Below are 19,280 nucleotides of genomic sequence, written 5' to 3' on the forward strand. Positions count from 1 at the left end.
GCTAGTAGTGGGGCTGAGCTAGTTCTTTTTTTTTTGTTTTGTTTGGTGACTACATGGTTATGCAAATCTAGTTCTAAATTAATTAAGATTTTGCAGTCTAAATTCAAATAAAACTTCTCGGAACTTTGTAATAAAATTTTGGGATCATCATTTGTTGAAACAAAATCCTGTCCACGTAGATTATGACTAGTTCAGTCTCTTACTTATAAAACCACACCAGAACGGTGTTTCTGGTATAATAATATTATTGGAGAACAACGTCCAAATGAAAGTTGAGCATATTCTTCCTTCATTTTGTCGGCGTTCAGTCATAGTGGACCAAACGACTTTCATCATATTTTGAGAAAAATGAACTTTTGCATATTTTTACAAATTCATGCTGCTCTTGAACAATGTAACGTGATGTAATAACCATTGAAAATGCAAAGTTTAAACTTCAAAGAAAACGATTCCTGATGGACTGTGCTTATTTGGTCTACTGTGACTGAACAAAAGAAGACCGTTCAGAATGTCAGTTCACTCTGACGGAACAATATCTAGAAAAATAACAATCACTTAATTCAATTATAGTCAAACTGGATTTTAATTCGAGGAACTATTTGAAAATAATAATAATAAGGCCTGTTTAAATAGCCAAAACAGTTCAAGCCAAATCCACATACTTAATTTCACAATATTCGTTCAGGATTTTTTTCTCATTTTCTTGTGATCAATACTCCATTTTTTATCTGTATAAATACAAAATTTTGGCCAGATCCCCCTCCTCAAAACAAAAACTCAATTTATAGCGGGCTATACAGTACTTGACTTCATAAATCATGATATTTCTAAAAAAAACTGATAGTATCTTTAAAGTTACTTATTTCAACTCTTTATATCTAGTATGCCATTTGAGATACTTTTAGAAGAAGAAGTGTACATAGAATGCAGGGGTCGTCCATACACTTTTTACATATGGTATGATCCATTTATGGTCAAATTTGCTGAAATACCATTCATTTACTCCTATAATGAAGTAAAAAATGTCTTCAAAATTGAGATATATTAGAAATTCAACTTTGTTACAGCAGTGTTTCCAATTTTAACGATTTTCATTGTGCTGAGATCTTCTGAAAATAACGAACTTTTTTCTATATTGTTTTTTTTTTCTAATATGACATGAAGACTAAATAAGCAGTTCAATGGAGGCGTCGGTTATTTTTCATATTAAGACTATATTAGTACTTCCGTCCTAAAAACCTAAATATTTTATCCCTAAGAAATCGGTGAAAAATATTATTATGATACTGAAAAATTGCTGCTCCAAAAATTATTTCATTTGCTTTAGGACGATTCTTGTGAATGATGCTTTTGATGAACAAGCCCTTTATAAAAATAAAAATATATAGATTGTAGAATTCTTCAAACAATTCCTAATAATAATCAACTTCGATTACCTTTAAAAATTGACCGTTATAAACGTTGTTCCTCGTTCGAACGAAATTTATTTGTTTTCATACCTTTTTATTATCACAACATCGTACAAAAATTATCGAACAATGTACAGAAAACCGATTGCAATTTCATTAATAAATTAAAAAGATACAGCATGCACAAGATGTCCACTTTATAAAATAAACGAATTTCAATAGACTATCTTCGGTACTTTTATATCTCTTATATCAAGGAATAAACTATACAAACATTCGAACTGACATATATCTTTAGACTGGGATATGGTTATATAAAATATATTAATTTTCCACTTTTTGGATGTCAACTGTGCAAAATTTCAGCTCGATCGTGAAACATTAATTTAGCACCAGCCGTTCAAAGTTTTCATGGGATTTACCATGGGAAAACTTATTTTTGCTAAGAAATATTACCAAGTGTCGCTCATTTACCTCTATAAAAATCGAAAACACAGACATCGATAAGTATTTTCACGATGAAGTACAATGCCAAAGACCGCAAAGCAATCCGCTTGTGAGAAATTTTGTTAAGTATTAACTAATTAACTAATTGGAAAAATTTCCCCAACTTTTTTATTATTTAAGTGTTAATCAACGTCACCTTGCCCATCGTTTTCCATTGAATGACAATTTTCACAAGTGTCAGATTGCATCGCGGTTATGTTGCACAGTTGTTATGGAACTTGTATGGAATCAAAAAGTAGACTGGAACCACAATCTGAATTTTGTCCAACACTGATGTATCATGTATCAACTAAGGAGATTAGAAGCAATGGGGTGTAAGTGACTAAAACTAGTTTTAGGAAAATCGACTTCTAAGTTTTTCCAACAATTTTTCATTCTATAGAAATTGTACGGTAGCCAGAAAAACAAGCCAATCTTCTACGGTTCATGTTATGCTCTGTTGGACAAAAAATAACCTTAAAATGTCGCTGGAAAGCTTGGAAAAAGAGTTTTTAAGCACATTTCAACAAAAGAATTTTCCAATTTTTGTGATTATATACAAGTGGGAGCTTTATTTTGGCGGTGACTGTATTGTTTTAATTTGGCATACAAAACACGAAATGTGGAATATACGAATATATAAAATAAATAATTCCGTGAAATTTCATTTCGAACGCTATTTGATGGAATCATTCGAAATCTCGCATACCCTTAGTCTTGGCGGATGGAATACGTCGCCGTAGTCGACGCCGCGATTCTTTTTTCGCGAGTCTTTCGCGAATATCTACTGTGAATCGTGGTGAGGTAGCGCGCGTGCTTCTGTATTTTGTTTACACCCTTGCACCGGGGTCCGTTTGATGGCGCTCGTTGGTTGTTGAGATCCCATCGGCCATTCAGTCAGTTAAGATTGGACCGGCCAAGCGGACGGACGCGTGTTTCTTCTGGTCAAACGGTGCGTGCGTTTTCGCTCAAGTGGAAGAAAGTCGTCGTAAGGATATTCCGCAGAATCGAAAACCAACGGTTGGGAAATTATTTTATCTCTGGAAGCTGCTTATGATAATGAGTGTGTATGCTAATTCCCGTATGAGAGCACGCAGAAAGTGGATGCTTTTAGCGCGGCGAAGTGTTTAGTATGCTAAGCGAAGATGAAAGATTGCATCAGTGGTTATTAGGCGAATTGTGAATACTAATTGCAATTGATACGAACTGCTGTGCGAAGCGTGTTTGTGCGGGGGTAATGATTTAGTAACATGTGTCGAACCAACCCTCCCAGAAGTCAGAAGTAACTGCAACCGGTACACCGGTTCCTGCAAACGGTTGGAAGCAAGCCATCGATTTAAGAAGTGGACGTAATAAATTACTTCAGCCTGAAAACCGCAACAAGTTTCCGTGATATGGCTGTTCGTGTGAATGGCGTCGAATTACAAGCTAAGGACTCTGTTCGATTGTGGATGCAAGGCGGACAAGAATTTGGACACATTTCAAAGATGTTATACGTAACATGAATAACTAAAGCTCCTTATTAACAAAAACTTGTTTAATCAACATTTTCTTAAGATATTTGGAAAATGCAAATCTTCTGTGCGTAATTGTTAAAATCGTATATGTATAATGATATCTCTTTTTGATACGTTAAGATGGTGTAGAAATATTTACTACATGGTTTTGACTAATATTGTATCATAATTTTGCTGAGTAATAACAAAACCGAGTTTGCAGTTGAACGAAGAAGAATCACTTATAATAAAAATCAAAGCTATTTGAGCAAAGATGTTGAGTTTTATTGAGTGAAATTGTGATACCTGAATCATATAGAATTGAGTGATCCTACCAAGTTTGATTCTGCTCCTTTTCAATACATTTTTAATAACAATGAACCTTCCTTAGCCTTGAGTTCACACCATGGTTCGCGGCTATGAAGCGATTCAGTTAAGGATAATACTGATCTCTAAACCTGTAGTTTGTTTCGTAGCCGTGCGGTTAATGTCACCAGGGGATTTCAGCGCATCGTGCCAGGAAGTGTGGGTTCGATCCCCGAGTTAGGCCTGACGAAATGCTTTCCAACTGAGCGTTGCATGATAGTCCGTTGTCTAGTGTGATGCATCCTGAAAATGGCAAATCACTCACTGAAAGCATGACGGTTCGGTGTCTTCGATTACCCAAAAATGATCTTTGGCCAAAAATTTCACTTAAGGAAAGTTTGTCGTTTTTTCGTATAACATTAAGTTGAGCTGCAAGACCAAATACAACATGTTGGCCATGCCATTTGGATATCCCGAACAACATAAAATTACGTGTACTAAGTAAAAAAAAACTTCTAAAAAATATCAAGATATATGAATGCCCTATACAGTCAACCCTCCCTTACTCGATATTGAAGGGATCATCGAGTTAGGGAGATATAGAGTTACTGAACACAAAACTAGTGCAACTGCGATTTAAGGGACCATCAAGTTAGCCATGGAAACCAACTTTTACTATGGTTCTCTAACTCGATATCGAGATTCGAAATATCGAGTAAGGGAGAGTTAACTGTATATCGTTTCACCATAACATTGAATTAAGCAGTCGATGGTACGATGCGCATGGTGTACGTACAGGCCTACCGATTACAAGGATCTTGATTCGCCTCCATGTCACCGCGATAACTTAATTGTTTTAAAGTCTTGTTTATGAAATGCAACATAGATCGGCGCACAGTGCTGCGTTCCTTGGACAAAAGTGAACAATTCAACTATTTCGTTCACCAAATCAAGTATGCTGCTTTGTTTACATATATTTGATATGTGTTAAATAAGTAGCAAAACATCGTAAACTCAATTTTTTATGAGACCAGACCAATCCAAGTTGTTCAACTGTTGGATTGAATGGCGTAAATTCGGTAAATTTGTGCGAATTACAATTTATCCCTTGTAGCGATATATGTTGTTCTATGATATTTTTCAAAGTGATATTCTAAATGGTAGGCATCCAATTTAATAGGTTCTATATATTACAGTGTAAATAATTGTGATTTCTTTCATACAGGACTTTTGTGAGATCTAAAGCTCCCATATAATTTCTTTTTCACATAGAACAAAATAACTAGCAAAACTTCAAACAGCTAAAACAAAAAATCACCTCGAAACACCTCTCTTATTTTTGCATCAGTTCTTATTTAGGATGGTTTTTAAACACTGATGATGGTCTTGCGATAAATAACCAGGATTTTTGAACCAATGTGCATGCTGATCTATTGAAACACAATAAAAACCTGCTTAGCTTTCTATGCAGTTTGAACAAGGGCAGAGAAAGCACTTTTTATTATAGATTAAGTGAACGTCTTCTTTTTGGCATTATGTCCCAACTGGAACAGAGCCTGCTTTTCAACTGTTCTAATAACCATTTCCATTGTTACTAATTGAGAGCTTTTGTGCCAATTGATCACTTCTGCTTAACTAGCACTTTTTATTACAAATACTTCTGAACTTCTTCTTTTTAGCGTTACGTTCAAATTGGAACAGAGCCTGTTTCTCAGATAAGTGTTCTCCACTGTAATAAATTATTAGATTTTTTGCCAATCGATCATTTTTGCATTTGCAATCATGCATTTTTGGAGGAAATTTTCAACTTTGAAAAGTCCTCAATTGGTGAGATTAGAACTCACGGCCCTGAGAATGGTATTGCTGAATAGTTTCGTTAAATGGTTAAATATTTTGATTTGTTTGCAATAACCTGCATTGCTCTACTTTGAATTTGTGCGGTGAGAATTTACTTTCTTGTCATTTGGATTCATTCACATATTTCATAACGTCGAAAATGGCACCCACGCACTTCATTGGTAGATAAACTGCTTTTATTGTTTGACTAGCATCGCTCACAGGTTGGAGAGAGCTTACATTTTGTTTGATATAGACATAAAATATTGCTTTGATTTATTCACTAGGCGGCATCCACAAATTACGTAACGCTCTAGGGGGAGGAGGGGAGTAGGCTCAAGCGTTACGGCTCATACAAAAATTTGTGAATTTTCATACAAAAAGCGTTACGGAGGGGGGAGGGAGTAAAAAATTTCCAATTTTAGCGTTACGTAATGAATGGACGCTGCCCTAGAGAATACCTCTTAATTCACTTGATATAAATGATTTTTTTACAAAAGTGATTTTGTATTTTTATTTTATCTGTGATAATTTGGAAAATAAATTATGATCGTTCGGCGTTTACGCCACTTATGGGATCAATAAATTGCGAGTAATTTTTGCTAATATAAAATTTAGCCATCTCCAACAATTTTTAGAAGAGATCACATATTTATGAAACCAAATATACTAAATTGACGTTTATGTCACTTATGTGGTTACGTTAATTACATAGGTAAATCATGTCAATCATTAGGGCGATTCTTGACAACATTCCTATAAACACAATTGAGCTAAAACGCCTATAACAGAAGTTATGATTTTTGTTCTGAGGTCACATATATTCGAAGCACTGTGCAGCGGTCCCTTCAATATTGACATGTGAAAGTTTGAAATGAAACTATTTTGTTTGTCGGGCTAGGGTAATATGCTCTGCTAATTCAAGGATTCACGGTACTAAGTGCTTGTTACTGGCAACAGTTTCTGGAATTGTATCTTTTTTACCTAGCAGTTGGATTAACACTCGGTGTCCCAAGACTACACTTGAAACCAGGACAACATTATTGATTATTAACTCAACAAGGACTGTTGCATACTAATGAATTAATGACTCATGTAAATGCTCAATACCAAATATTTTTTCTAGCTTGATTCGGTTTTACTGCTAGTACTAAGGCTTTTTTGTAGGACAAGTATGAAAATAGAATCCATTTGCATGGTCAAATATCAGTATTATCGATTTGGTACCTCAGAAATCAGTTTTGGTTGATAAGGGACGCAAATTCAAATCTATTTTTTTTCTGCATATAACTTAATACAAATAGCCTTATGACAAACACAACTGGTTTTATCACTGGAAAAACAAAATGGACAAATTGACGAAAAAAGGTTAAGAACAGTGTTGATAGACTCACACTCAAAATCTCAATCAATACGCTCTCCCGTGAGAGCAAACTCATTAGAGATCTGCTTCGCAAATCTCACGCTTGAGATTTTGACGCAAAAGCAACTCAATCAACTCAAACCGTAAAATATGATTCATTCGCAAAACCCGGCAAAAACTCATGAAACCCGAATGTTGTTGTTAACGTTAGAAAGGATTAACATAATTTTACCAGATTAACAAGAAATTATTGCCGTGCGTGAGTAAACTGTGGAAATACGAGACAATGAGTTAAAAAGGTGAGCCTACTCATCCATGATTTTTTGACTGCTGAGTTGCATGATTGACAACTCACGCATGAAAAATCTCAAGCGTGAGTTGTGAGAAATTGAGTTTTTCACAACACTGGTTAAGAATATATTTTTTGATAATTTCAACGCTCATTAACTTCAAGGAAGGGTGATATCAAGCTTTCCAGTATTGTTAAAATGTAAAATTGTATTATTTTGAATAATTCATGAAAAAAAATGAAATTTTTGAAAATCCCACTCCCAAAATTGGAAGTGATTTGGAAAAAAATTGACTGTGCACACGCCATATAGTTTATATGGGAATTACTATGGAAAAGGCAAACTTTTTGTGTTCAGTCCTCTGCCCGTCATAACAATCTATAAAAAAGTGAACAAATTGGACGTGGGGATAATTTGTTATTATTGATAACAAAGTCTAAATCATGCTGAGATGATTTTTCAATTACTTTCAGAGCAACACTGCTTTTTTACTGTAGAACATAGCAGCCTGTATAACTCTGATCTATGGGACTTTGCATTGTTTTGATTGTTTTTGGGATGTTGGCGTTTACTGGCCTTGTTGTTTACTAATTTCATGGTAGAGTGAAGGAGAGTGAATGATTCTGTTATGCACGAGAACTTCTAGTTTCACGAGAAGAACACATTCTCATTTTATATCGTTAAAAGTTGACGCTTATGTTATTCTTTATTTACGGAAAGATGTAAAATTTTGTAAGGAATTGCCGAAAACATCATATCACTAATTTCACGCGTTTTTGATTCAAGGTTTACTGAGGACAGAAATGTGACTTTTTTATGTGTTTTTGCAGAAAGTCATACAAAAGTGACACATTTCCAACGAATGTTCCCATAAACCGTAGAAAATCCAATGGCTAATTGAATTTCACATATAACTGTTGTATAGTCAGGCTGGATTTTAATTAAGTTTGCAGGTTTTAGCTTTTCAGTTTCGTACAAGACTGAAAAATTGACTGAAGTAAAATAATACCGTACACCCCCGTTAATTTGAACGGTACCTCATGCAAACCATCGGGCTTCATTTTTAATTTGAACATCTAGTCACCCTAGAAACGTGTTTCTGATCACCTCTTTCAAAGTTTTGTTTTGATTCTGCGTTCCGTTCCATTCCACTTTACTTCGTTCCATGAGCTAAATGACGTTTGAACCATTTTTAATCGGAACACACTAAGCTCTTACGGTGAATTTCACCGTAATCTCAACAGCCGAACAGTTCGGTGGAATAAAACACCGTAATTCCGTCGAAATTTTACGGATTCCGGTGATTTTTCACCGAATACTATAAAAATTTACCGTACTCCGTTAATTTTTTTCACCGAACTGTTAAGCTGTTGAGATTTTACAGGAATCCGTAAAATAATTTAAGTGTGAACAATGTGCAAATTAGCAGGGTTCAAATTAAAAAGCGTTCAGAATCAGATTTAATGTGAGCAAACCAACGGGGGTTCCCGGTAGTCATCTATTTCACTTCAGAAATTTGACATTTTTATGCGACTTAGAATTCGATCATGGAAACTCATTTCCCTGGGTCAGTTTTATGTACGGATTCGAACTTTTTTAGTAGTTTTGATGATGAAAGATGTTCTGCAGAGAAATTATCTTCTGGAACAGAAACCATTGAACAAAATCTAGTTGGCGCAATCTTTACTAGTGCAAGAGTGGAAAATGCTGTGAGATCTTTCCAGCCTTTAAAAACTACGTGAGTGGACGGAATATTCCCAACACTTCTTCAAAGCGGCGAAGAAGTGCTGATTCCGTCTCTTATTGAGATGTGTAAGGGTAGCCTAAGGGTCCATCCACAAATTTCATAACGCTGAAGGGGGTGGGTGGGTGTCCTTCAGTGTATGCAAAATTTGAAAAATATTCACACAAATGTTACGAGGGGGTGCGTGGCTGTCGAAAATCTTTATTTTTGGCGTTATGGAATTTGTGAACAAACCCTAAAATTAAATTATGTTCCTTATGGCTTACATGCAGAAGTGTCCACTATCTGACTCGCAGTTTGCTTATCAACCTGGTAAGTCAACAGTTATGGCACTTCATACCCTCGTAACAGTAACAAAAGTAGAAAAAAAACTATTTCGATTAAATAAAAAGTATTTTGCTCATTCTTGGACATTGCAGCAGCTTTTAACAACGCTTCTTATTCTGCCATGGTACGCTTCATGAAGAAAAGACATTTTGTCACGAATATTATCAAGTGGATAACTAGTATGCTTACAAATAGAGAAATCACTTCAGAGCTGGGAAGCTCGTCTATATCAGTAAGGATACAAAAGGTTGTCCAAAGGGTGGAGTCCTCTCACTTCTATTGTGGTCCGTAGTGGTAGATGATCTTCTGATAAGTTTAGAAGAGAGGGGTTTCGAGGATGTGGGAATAAGGATGATATAGTCATTATAGTGAGAGAAAAGTATGACAATATCATTTCAGAAAGAATGCAAATGGCTCTAAATTTTACCCATTCTTGGTGTATTCTCATTCATAATTCGTCCAAAAGTACAAAACAAGCCACAGCATAAGCAAAGCTATCAAATCTACAACGACTTGTGACCATTACTATAACGGGAGCAATGCGAAGTCTTCCATCAAAAGCATTAGATGCTATTCTTCATCTGCTGTCGTTGTACAAATTTGTACAATTAGAAGCGGAGAAGAGTTTTCTAAGGCTCAACAGATCAAACAAGTTCAAATCAGGTGATCTTGTCGGACACTTGAGCATCTCAAAACACATTCAATGTGAGTCAGTGATGACTATGTATGAAGACTGGATGAAAACTGTGAACAACTACCCGAGCAAAATTGAATAGCAAAATGTTAATAAATCTTGCTACCTGGTTATCACCATTTGTTAACTTTTTTTTATCGTCTTGACTGAATTAACAGCCAACATAACAAAAATGAGATCTCAAATTTAATTGTCGAATAACAAAGTAATAGTAAATTATGTTATCACTGAGTTCAAGTTGATAACTAAATTTATAACATCTAATTTTTTTTTAATTTTATGATCATAAATCACGGAATTTTTTTTGACTAATGAGTGTTTTGAATTAAACTTACGCTTCAAATAATTTTACGAAATGTTGTATGACGAAAAGTCAACTTTGTTTGGCTTCGTAGCCGTACGGTTAGTGTCACCAAGGCATTTAGCCGCATCGTTCTAAGGAGTGTGGGTTCGATTCCCGCCTCAGGCCGAAAAACTTTTCGGCGTGTTTTCCGACTGTGCCACTGGGCGTTGCATGCTAGTCCGTTGTTTAGTGTGGTGCTTCCTTCAAAGGGCAAATTGTCCACTGGAAGCATTAACGTATAGTGTCTTTTTGTTTATCAAAACACACTTTGTACAAATGTTATGGGACAGATACGTGATAACATATTTTGTTATCAACCTGTTATCAAAAATGTCTGTCACAGATACAATGATTACCAATTTTTTTATCATTCGGTTATATTGATAACAGAATATCAAATTGACAACAGGGATAATAAAAGTTGTTATCAATAACAAAAGGCGATGACTAATTGGATGGTCACCACAAGATGTAATCAATCTAAAAGATTTTTAGTTCCAAATATAACTATTACTAAAAAAACTTTTAGAGCTTAACAAAGAGATCTCTGTATTTACACTGGCCTAGTAACTGGACACTGCACTGTACGAATAGATTTCATTTGAAGAATATTGGCCAGGTTCTGTCGTTTCTGTGACATGGAACGCGAAACCTCGGAACATCTGTTCTTCAGTTGGAGTGTTTTATACAAGCGCAGAACCAAATTTCTAAACAGGGGTTATTTACAACCAAATGAAATTTGGACTGCAAATCCCAAAAAGGTTGTGGGTTTTGTAAACTCTATTTTGCCTGACTGGGAAAAGACACGTCAAGGTGCTTAAGCTGTTCACGGAGAAAAAAGAATTGTCCAGTCAATCATATTTGCTGGTGGATCAATCATATTTTGCATTGAATTTCAGTCAACCATACATTAAAACTGATTCAACAATATCTATGCTTGGTTCAGCTATTTGGTATGATTGGTTCAACTACACAAAATAATTGAATCAACCATAGATATGATTGACTCAATATTAATATACAATCATGACAATAGTATTATTGTTGATATTGTGTTGTCAAACTCGGCACGAATCTTCTTTATCGACATTGCAAAAATGCGACAAAATGAAAAAAAAATATATATATGGGAGCAGGAATACAAACCACTATCTTGGGAGTGAGAGCATATTAACGTACATCTACTCCAACATCGCTTGTTGGTGAACAGCGGTTTTTTTTTGCGGTACAGCTCATAACGTTTCAAGGTAATAATGTGCAGAAAGCTGATTCAACAATAATATAATTGAATTATTCATGTGATGGAAGACAGAAATAAAAGCAAAAGTGATAGGGCAAACCATACTGTCAGTTTAGAAGTACCGATAATATGTTTGTAACAATCGTATCCAGGCATGTTAAAACAACTATCGGATAAGTTACGTCAATCGAGCAAGAATTTTCTGCGTGAAAACAGAAAAGAAAGAAGCTTTGAGTTGCTAAATGTTTGATCGTGTGAAAAAAGTAACTGAAATTTGTCATACACCCGATTCTGTTTTTACGCGTTTTTTTTTACACGACCGTGCAAAAAAAGTTTCCATACATTTTTTTCACCAAAACCTTATTTTTGCATGAAACGTCGAGAAATGGTGTTCCTTTTTTTGCATGGTTTTTGAAATTTTGAACTGAACTTTTTGCACGGTAAACATCCCGTGCAAAAACAGAATCGGCTGTATTATCAAAGTTTTGCAAAAAACTGCTCGTTTTTGAGGCAAGTTTCTGACCGAAAGTTTAGTTTGTATTTCTATGAAAACTAGAAATGGGCGATTTACTCACGAATCATTCAAAAGAGTCGGCTATGAAAGATGTTGAGCGAATTACGGTTCTTTTCAAAAGAGTCACGATTCTTTCGAATCGCTAGTTTTGGAGGAGAGATCAAAAATTTACCACTGATAACATTTTTGACTTAGACTTATCACAGTAAAGTAGACAAGTATAGATAGTTAAACTAGTTATATAAAAATGTGCTAACTTAATACTGTTATATTTTTCGCTCCTTTGTGGTTGTCCATAAATTATGTAAGGTGTTATGGGAGGAAGGGAGGCATGAGATTTCTAACGCACCATAAAAAAAATATTTTTTACAAAAAGATCTTACCACGGTGGAGGGGGGCCGGAAAAACGTCAAAAATCAATGAACAACCCCTTATGCGAGATACATTATTCAATTTTCATTTTATAAAATATGTCAGTCGATCAAAAGCGTGGATTCACTTTTGTGAGTGAGTCACCTACGATTTGTACCCATAATTGGACCACTTTGCCCATCTTTAATGCAAACATTATTTTACGATGAGTGAAATGAATTGTTGGCATGAAAGTATTGATATTTTTGGTGTCAATCAGCAAATTTTTGCCACACACTTGATTCGAACTTTTGCCCTACCAGTGGGGCAATAATTCGTTCAAGACAATCAAAAAAACTGTTATAACTAAAAATGGGTAAATATGTTGACACAAGTTAGTTTTTAACTGTTATAGCTTTTCTGCAAATATTGAATATACCACTAAGGTCGATATTTTGCCCCACCTGACTCTATCCAAGTTACCAAGACATATGATACTCATTTTGGAGATTAGGTGTTCATTAGGGTGCGATTGATTTTTCAAAAGTTTTCAAAACCGTTTTCAAAATTCGTGTGCTCTTCTGACTTCGAATTTTATTAAAAGAGAAACCCCAAAATCTAAGCTAAAAATATTAACATTTAGAGATGGCACAAGCGTCTTGAAGGTGAATTTTCAAGTTATATAAAATGACCTTCAGTGAAGTAAACATTACTTTGTTATTTTCCAACCGATTTTGAAACTTTTAGCACCATTTTCTCGGGGCCTTCCTTAGCCGAGTGGTTAGAGTCCGCGGCTACAAAGCAAAGCCATGCTGAAGGTGTCTGGATTCGATTCCCGGTCGGTCCAGGATCTTTTCGTAATGGAAATTTCCTTGACTTCCCTGGGCATAGAGTATCATCTGTAATGCCGTCCGAAGTCGAGTCTAGTACACGACACTGAAGACGGCCTTACAGTTGAGGTCGAAATTCGCGTATCTGTCAAACGATACAAACTCTAGTGGAGTTAAATGGTATAGTACTAAATTCGGTTTTTTCATCTACTTACAGGTATTCTACTAAACAGCTCGAAGCTTTATTATCATCTTGATTTAGTTATGAGTTGAATAGTGCATATATTTTTAAACATACACTCTTAAAAATAATGAAAATTGCTGTGGACGTAATTTACGTTATGACTGAATGACGCATGATGTAAGTGACGGAACGACACAAAAACGTGTTCTTAAAGATGTATTGAACAAAAAATGTAATTTTACATGATAAAGGACACGAAAACGATGTTACTGTGATTGACATTCCCAGAATCAGACACTAACGTATTTGAAATTCAACACAAATTTACGTCATTTGATTCGCTTCTTTTATGTGCATCCAAAAGACGTAAAATCACATGATTTTTTGGGAGTGTGTATGCAAACATATATTTGTTTCAAAATTATTTTAAAAGTCCTTCCGAAAGGTTTAAAAAATGAGAAAAACAAGTTTCAGTTTTAGAGATAATATTTAACTGGCATAAATTGAAAAAACAGGCATTTTTCATTAAAAGTTAATGTTTTTGTGCAATTTTTGCTAAATAATTTGGTCAAGTCATTTTTTTTAGTGAAAAATTTGGAATAAATTACTTTTATCTTAAAATTGTTAACAACTACCGAATTTTTCTTATTTTAGAAAAATTTGGTGTTCAATAAAGTTTAGGGGGAGATCCCCCAGTACCGGACACTTAAACCACTAAATTCATAATTCGAAAACTATTGGATTTATGTGCTTGTGTTACCCATTTATGATTAATATTGTAATTATTATAGTGTACAAAAATAAATTTGGAAATATAAATATGAATTTTGACATTGCATTTTGATGATGTATTTTAGTACCAAATTGATAGATCTTTAGGAGCCAATACCGGACAAGATCTGGAAATGCCTCGAATTCTGTAAGTTTGAACATCATTGAATGTGCTTACTATAGGAATAGTATATAATTTCAATTCAATGCATTTGCAACATTTACAAGAACAATTTGAGTTTCTCTTGATTTGCTAGATGTATATCAAAATCTTCTTTCATAAATGATGAAAACTAGCACATTTTACGATGTTGTTCTGAATGTACCTTCTTCTCAATTTTATTGCATGTTTGCTACCATGATCGACGGAATCCATGAAAAATGAAAGTATTTTGAGACTGGTGCAATAATTACAAAGATATCATATAACAAATCAAGCTGTTCGAAACTGGGGGACAGGAGGTGCTTAACCAAAATTGTAATTTGTCCATATTTAGTTCAATTATTGTACAAAATACATTCATACTATCAAATTAGGATTATTTTCGATCATGCTTGCGTGGTCCAAAGTATTTTTTCATATAGGCTCAAAATTAAAGCGATTCGTATTTTTTTAAAAGATTTTCAAACTCTTCTACTTTTTCAAAAAAAAGCATGCATATTTCAAGGTTGTGTTATTCTAAGTAAACATTAGTCTCCAAAATAGCTTTCTTTTCTTCTAATACCCCATCTTGATTGGACTATGATTTCTCAATTTTTGGACTTTGCCCAGTATTGGGTGCTGTCCGGTACTGGAGGATCTCCCCCTTTACAAATTTATTTTTAAAGGTATTGATGCTAAAAGTTTCAAAATCGGTTGAAAAATAACAATTAAGTGTGCACTTCAATGAAAGTCATTTTTTAAAACCTGAAAATTCACCTTCAAGACGCTTGCGCCACCTCTAAATGTTTAAATGTTAATATTTTTAGCTCAGTTTTGAAAGTTTTGCATTGTAGTTGTTGATTAGTTATTTCTTAGAACTTCTATTATAATTCTTATTTCAACTTCAATTTACACAAATTTAATTTACAGATATAAAATATAGATATGGGTGGTCTAGGATCTTTTCGTAATGGAAATTTCCTTGACTTCCCAGGGCATGAAGTATAATCGTACCTGCCAAACGATATACGAATGCGAAAATGAAAACTTTGGCAACGAAGTTTTCCAAGTAATAACTGTGGAAGGGTTCATTGAGAGCTGACAAGCAGGCTCTGTTCCAGTGAGGATGTAATGTCAAGAGGAAGAAGATGTTTTGCTCCAGGATACAGAAATACATATAATTCAGAGAAAACATACAGATTTTAATGTGGCAACCCTGGCCCCAAATAAAATGATGCCTGCTTATCATCTTGGGGTTCTGAAAGCACTTCTGCACTTATTTATTCTTAACTAATCAACAATTTTTTGCATTTTATGACAAACGCGAGAATATTTCATGGCCTGGGAATCTAAATCATGATGAAATAAAAAAATAGATTTATTGCTTTTGACACTTCTTAATATAACCCTGTTTCCCGGTCTTTGTTTCCGATACGATGCCAATTTTCTTACTATGACATGCGTCACAAACTTAAAACAATAAAACGCACGATTTTTGATAGCATTGAAGTTCTCCCCTCCGGTCCCAGCACATGTTGAACAGATCAAAAGCAATAAACGGGAAAATGTGCCAAAAAATCGCCCAATGTGCCCGGTATTAGCCACCGCAAAGGATGTTGATTTTGATTTTACACCAAAAAAAAAACGGAACGGACAAGCATAACCGCGATTAACTTGGGATGTCTTAAAAGTGCGTGCTATTGGGGACTGTGTGTCCGGCAGGCCAAATGACGATTGAGCTGAACATCGAGCTGGTGGTTGGCAGATGAATATTAATATCCCGAACATAAAAAGTTATGATTCGTGAGCGATGAGATTTCCAGCTGTTCGCGGTTGACGATGACCTGCACGTCACAAATGTGCAAAACTTGAGAGGAAGTCAACGGTCGGTGGTAAACGTTGGCCCGTTGTCGGTCAAGTCGAAAGCTGAACTATAAAACTAACAAACAACCTGCTGATTGGTTAATGGCACGGCGTTTGTGGGAGAAAAAATAGACAGAATAGATACCCGGATAAAAATGCTAATGGGATTAAAATTCGCGAGATTAGAGGTGTTAAAGCCTGATCCGTTCAGCGTTGATGAGAAGCTGCTAACGATTGGATGCCGCTCCTAAAGCGGATCAATAAAAATGGAGATATATGGGCGGCAATAAACTAGCGTGGCTAGGGACCTAATTGAAAATTATGACAATTTATTCCTACTATGGGCTAGAAATTTTATAGATTATGAAGATCTATGATCCATTCAGAACTTTGATCTGGTTCAGAAATAATTACATTACACCTTGAAATATAACTATGGAAAACTTCAATAAACGGATATTAATAAATGCATTATCAAATTCTAGAGTGTCCCAAAAAGTAAGGCTACGCCTTTGCCATTTTGTGACACCTGCGGATAACAATCAGATTTTTGCACATGAATTTTGCCATCCCCCCGATCTAATCAGAGCTGTAGCAGTATATAATAAACAGGCTCTCATGATGTGCTGCAACTCATGATTGTTACAGAGAACAATAAGTGAGAGATTCTCTCAATTTTCTCAGGATTCAATCCCTGGGCGTAACATTTCTTAGAAGCAGTTCAAACTAGTTTTGTACAAATCGCGTTATTTCTCATAAACTATGATGTACAAAATTTGTGTATATTAATAATTTAACATATAGATCCATCCAATGCTGAGAAAATTCGACATTGTTTTCCAGTGTGTTTTTGAAAAACGTCACAACTCAAACAAAAAATGTAGTAAGCAAAGCTGAAAAGAATATTATATAAAAATATCTACGAAGTATTATTGTCTTTTGTATACATCAAAGAGATTTTGTATTAGATGAGTAATCACAGAGATATGGACAAAATACTTTCTGTTTGTTAATAGGGGGTGAATCCAAACATTTGCACAGAAGTGTATATGAGGTAGGAGCTAGCTACATAAAAAATGTTTCGCCGAAAACCAAAAGTTTTCAATGTGAATGATCATTTCATAAAAACATAGATATAAGCAGCATTCAAAAAACCCCAATGAAACATTCAAACATACAAAATATTTATTCCCTTGAAAAAAAAAATTCTCGTTGTCAAAGGTGTGCCCATACTTTCTAGGACACCCTATATGAGTTAAAACCAAACGAGATAAAAAATAATCACATGAATACATTCTTCTGCAAAATCGCAGAACGTGACGAGTGAACATCAGAAATTTTCTGTCTGTTCATTCCTTTTGGCGTCATTCGCCAATCATCTCACAGACTATAAATTCCAAACTCTTCAGTGAAACGGTAGTAATAATATCTAGCTAAACATATTCTACTGCCGATTTGTGAATCTTTAAGATGTCATACGTAATTATTCCACACCAATTACGAATCTGCGAAGTGTCCATTCATGAGTCAAAATATTAGTTATATATGAGAAAATAAGTGAAACGAGTACGCAGTTCCGTTTAACAAAAAAAATATGAAAACAATCATCTCCAGAAGGTTCATTCAGAAGTTTACAGACAATCATCACCATACATCTGCATCGATGCACACGTCTGCCTGACGCATATCCCTCGTTGAAAATTAATCTTCTGAATCACTTGACTCACCAAGACAAATTACACTTTATGCAGCTCATTTCTTTTCTACCCACACACCCCTTTCGGTCAAGCCGGTTGATTACTGACGCCAGCCAAAACGCCACTGGAAAGACAGAAGAGGGGGAAAGATCTATCTCAATCAGCACGTGAATAAATCGGAACCAATATCAAATCGTAACCATTCCCGTCAACGCCTATATACAGCAGTAGTAGGAGTAGCGAAGCACATGTTCGGATAAACTTCCTACATGAACCGTTAGAATTGCTTACATAAACAAATTCTCTAGCTCACAATTGATAAACTGCTATCGTTTGATGATAGTTTTTGGTAGTCGCTTTCTATCAAATTCGTGATTGATCATTAATTTAGGACAGGGGTTCCTGACGTTTGTTGGACGATGCATTTTGTATGTGTAATATTTGTATGCCCTCAATGTGATTTTAAATTTTTATCTAGCATGAGCCCTAGATACTTGGCTTCATCTGACCAATTTATTGGATCCCCTCTCAACGTTACAACATGTCTACTTAAAGGTTTCAAATAAAGAGCTTTTTAGGAGAAATCTTCCATTTTTGCAAGTATGAAGAAAAACATATTCAAACATTTTCGCAATCTACAGTTAACTCTCCATTACTCGATATTCTGTATCTCGATATCGAGTTAGAGAACCATAGTAAAAGGCTACCTCGATGGCCCCTTGGATCGCATTTGCACTGATTGTGTTCTTTAACTCGATACCTCCCTAACTCGATGGACCCTTCAATATCGAGTAAGGGAGAGTTGACTGTACTACAGATGACACGCAAACAAAGATTTTTGACATCCCTGAGGTAACTCAGGTAAGCCTCAGATATGAAAATATTGTTTAATATAAGTTGGTCTCTAACTGGTTGATCGACTGTACATTGGATGTTTTGGGTTGAAATTGGCAGTTCAGTCTACTGAATTAATCAAAAACAACTATCCGACGATAACGAACGGTCCTTATTGGACCGTTAAAGTCGGATAACGAAAACATATAGTTGTTTTTGATTAAATCAGTAGACTGAACTGCCAATTTCAACCCAAAACATAAGTTGGTCCCGAAATGCTGCCTTGAGGAACACCAGCTCTTACATGAAGTCTTTCAGTCTTTCTGATAATTAACTTGAAGTGTGCGTTTTGACACACGGCGTGTCTGGTAGAACAATATTATCACAAAAAATAGGCATCGCTAAATCTTTCACCATTCGAAAATATAGGGTTTTAGCTTTCATTTGACGTGTTGCCCAAAAAATCCACCGAGGGATCCCGAACATTTTTTTTATTTATAATTTTTGTATTTTAAGTACACTATTTTTTATGTAATCATGATTGAAGGCAGTTTAATTTC

The 19,280-nt window shown here is 35.1% G+C and overlaps 1 protein-coding gene across 1 annotated transcript in view; it reads left to right on the forward strand.

Annotated features, from left to right (window-relative positions):
- The first annotated feature begins 2,753 nt into the window (after positions 1-2,753).
- The window catches only part of LOC5574236, a 162,063-nt gene continuing 145,536 nt past the window's right edge, over positions 2,754-19,280 (forward strand). Inside the window, exon 1 of the mRNA XM_021855911.1 lies at positions 2,754-2,847. The gene's annotated coding sequence lies outside the window, so the exon portion shown is untranslated. The remainder of the gene's footprint in view (positions 2,848-19,280) is intronic.

This window comes from Aedes aegypti, chromosome 3, assembly GCF_002204515.2.
Source record: "Aedes aegypti strain LVP_AGWG chromosome 3, AaegL5.0 Primary Assembly, whole genome shotgun sequence".
In the NCBI taxonomy this organism is placed as follows: domain Eukaryota; kingdom Metazoa; phylum Arthropoda; class Insecta; order Diptera; family Culicidae; genus Aedes; species Aedes aegypti.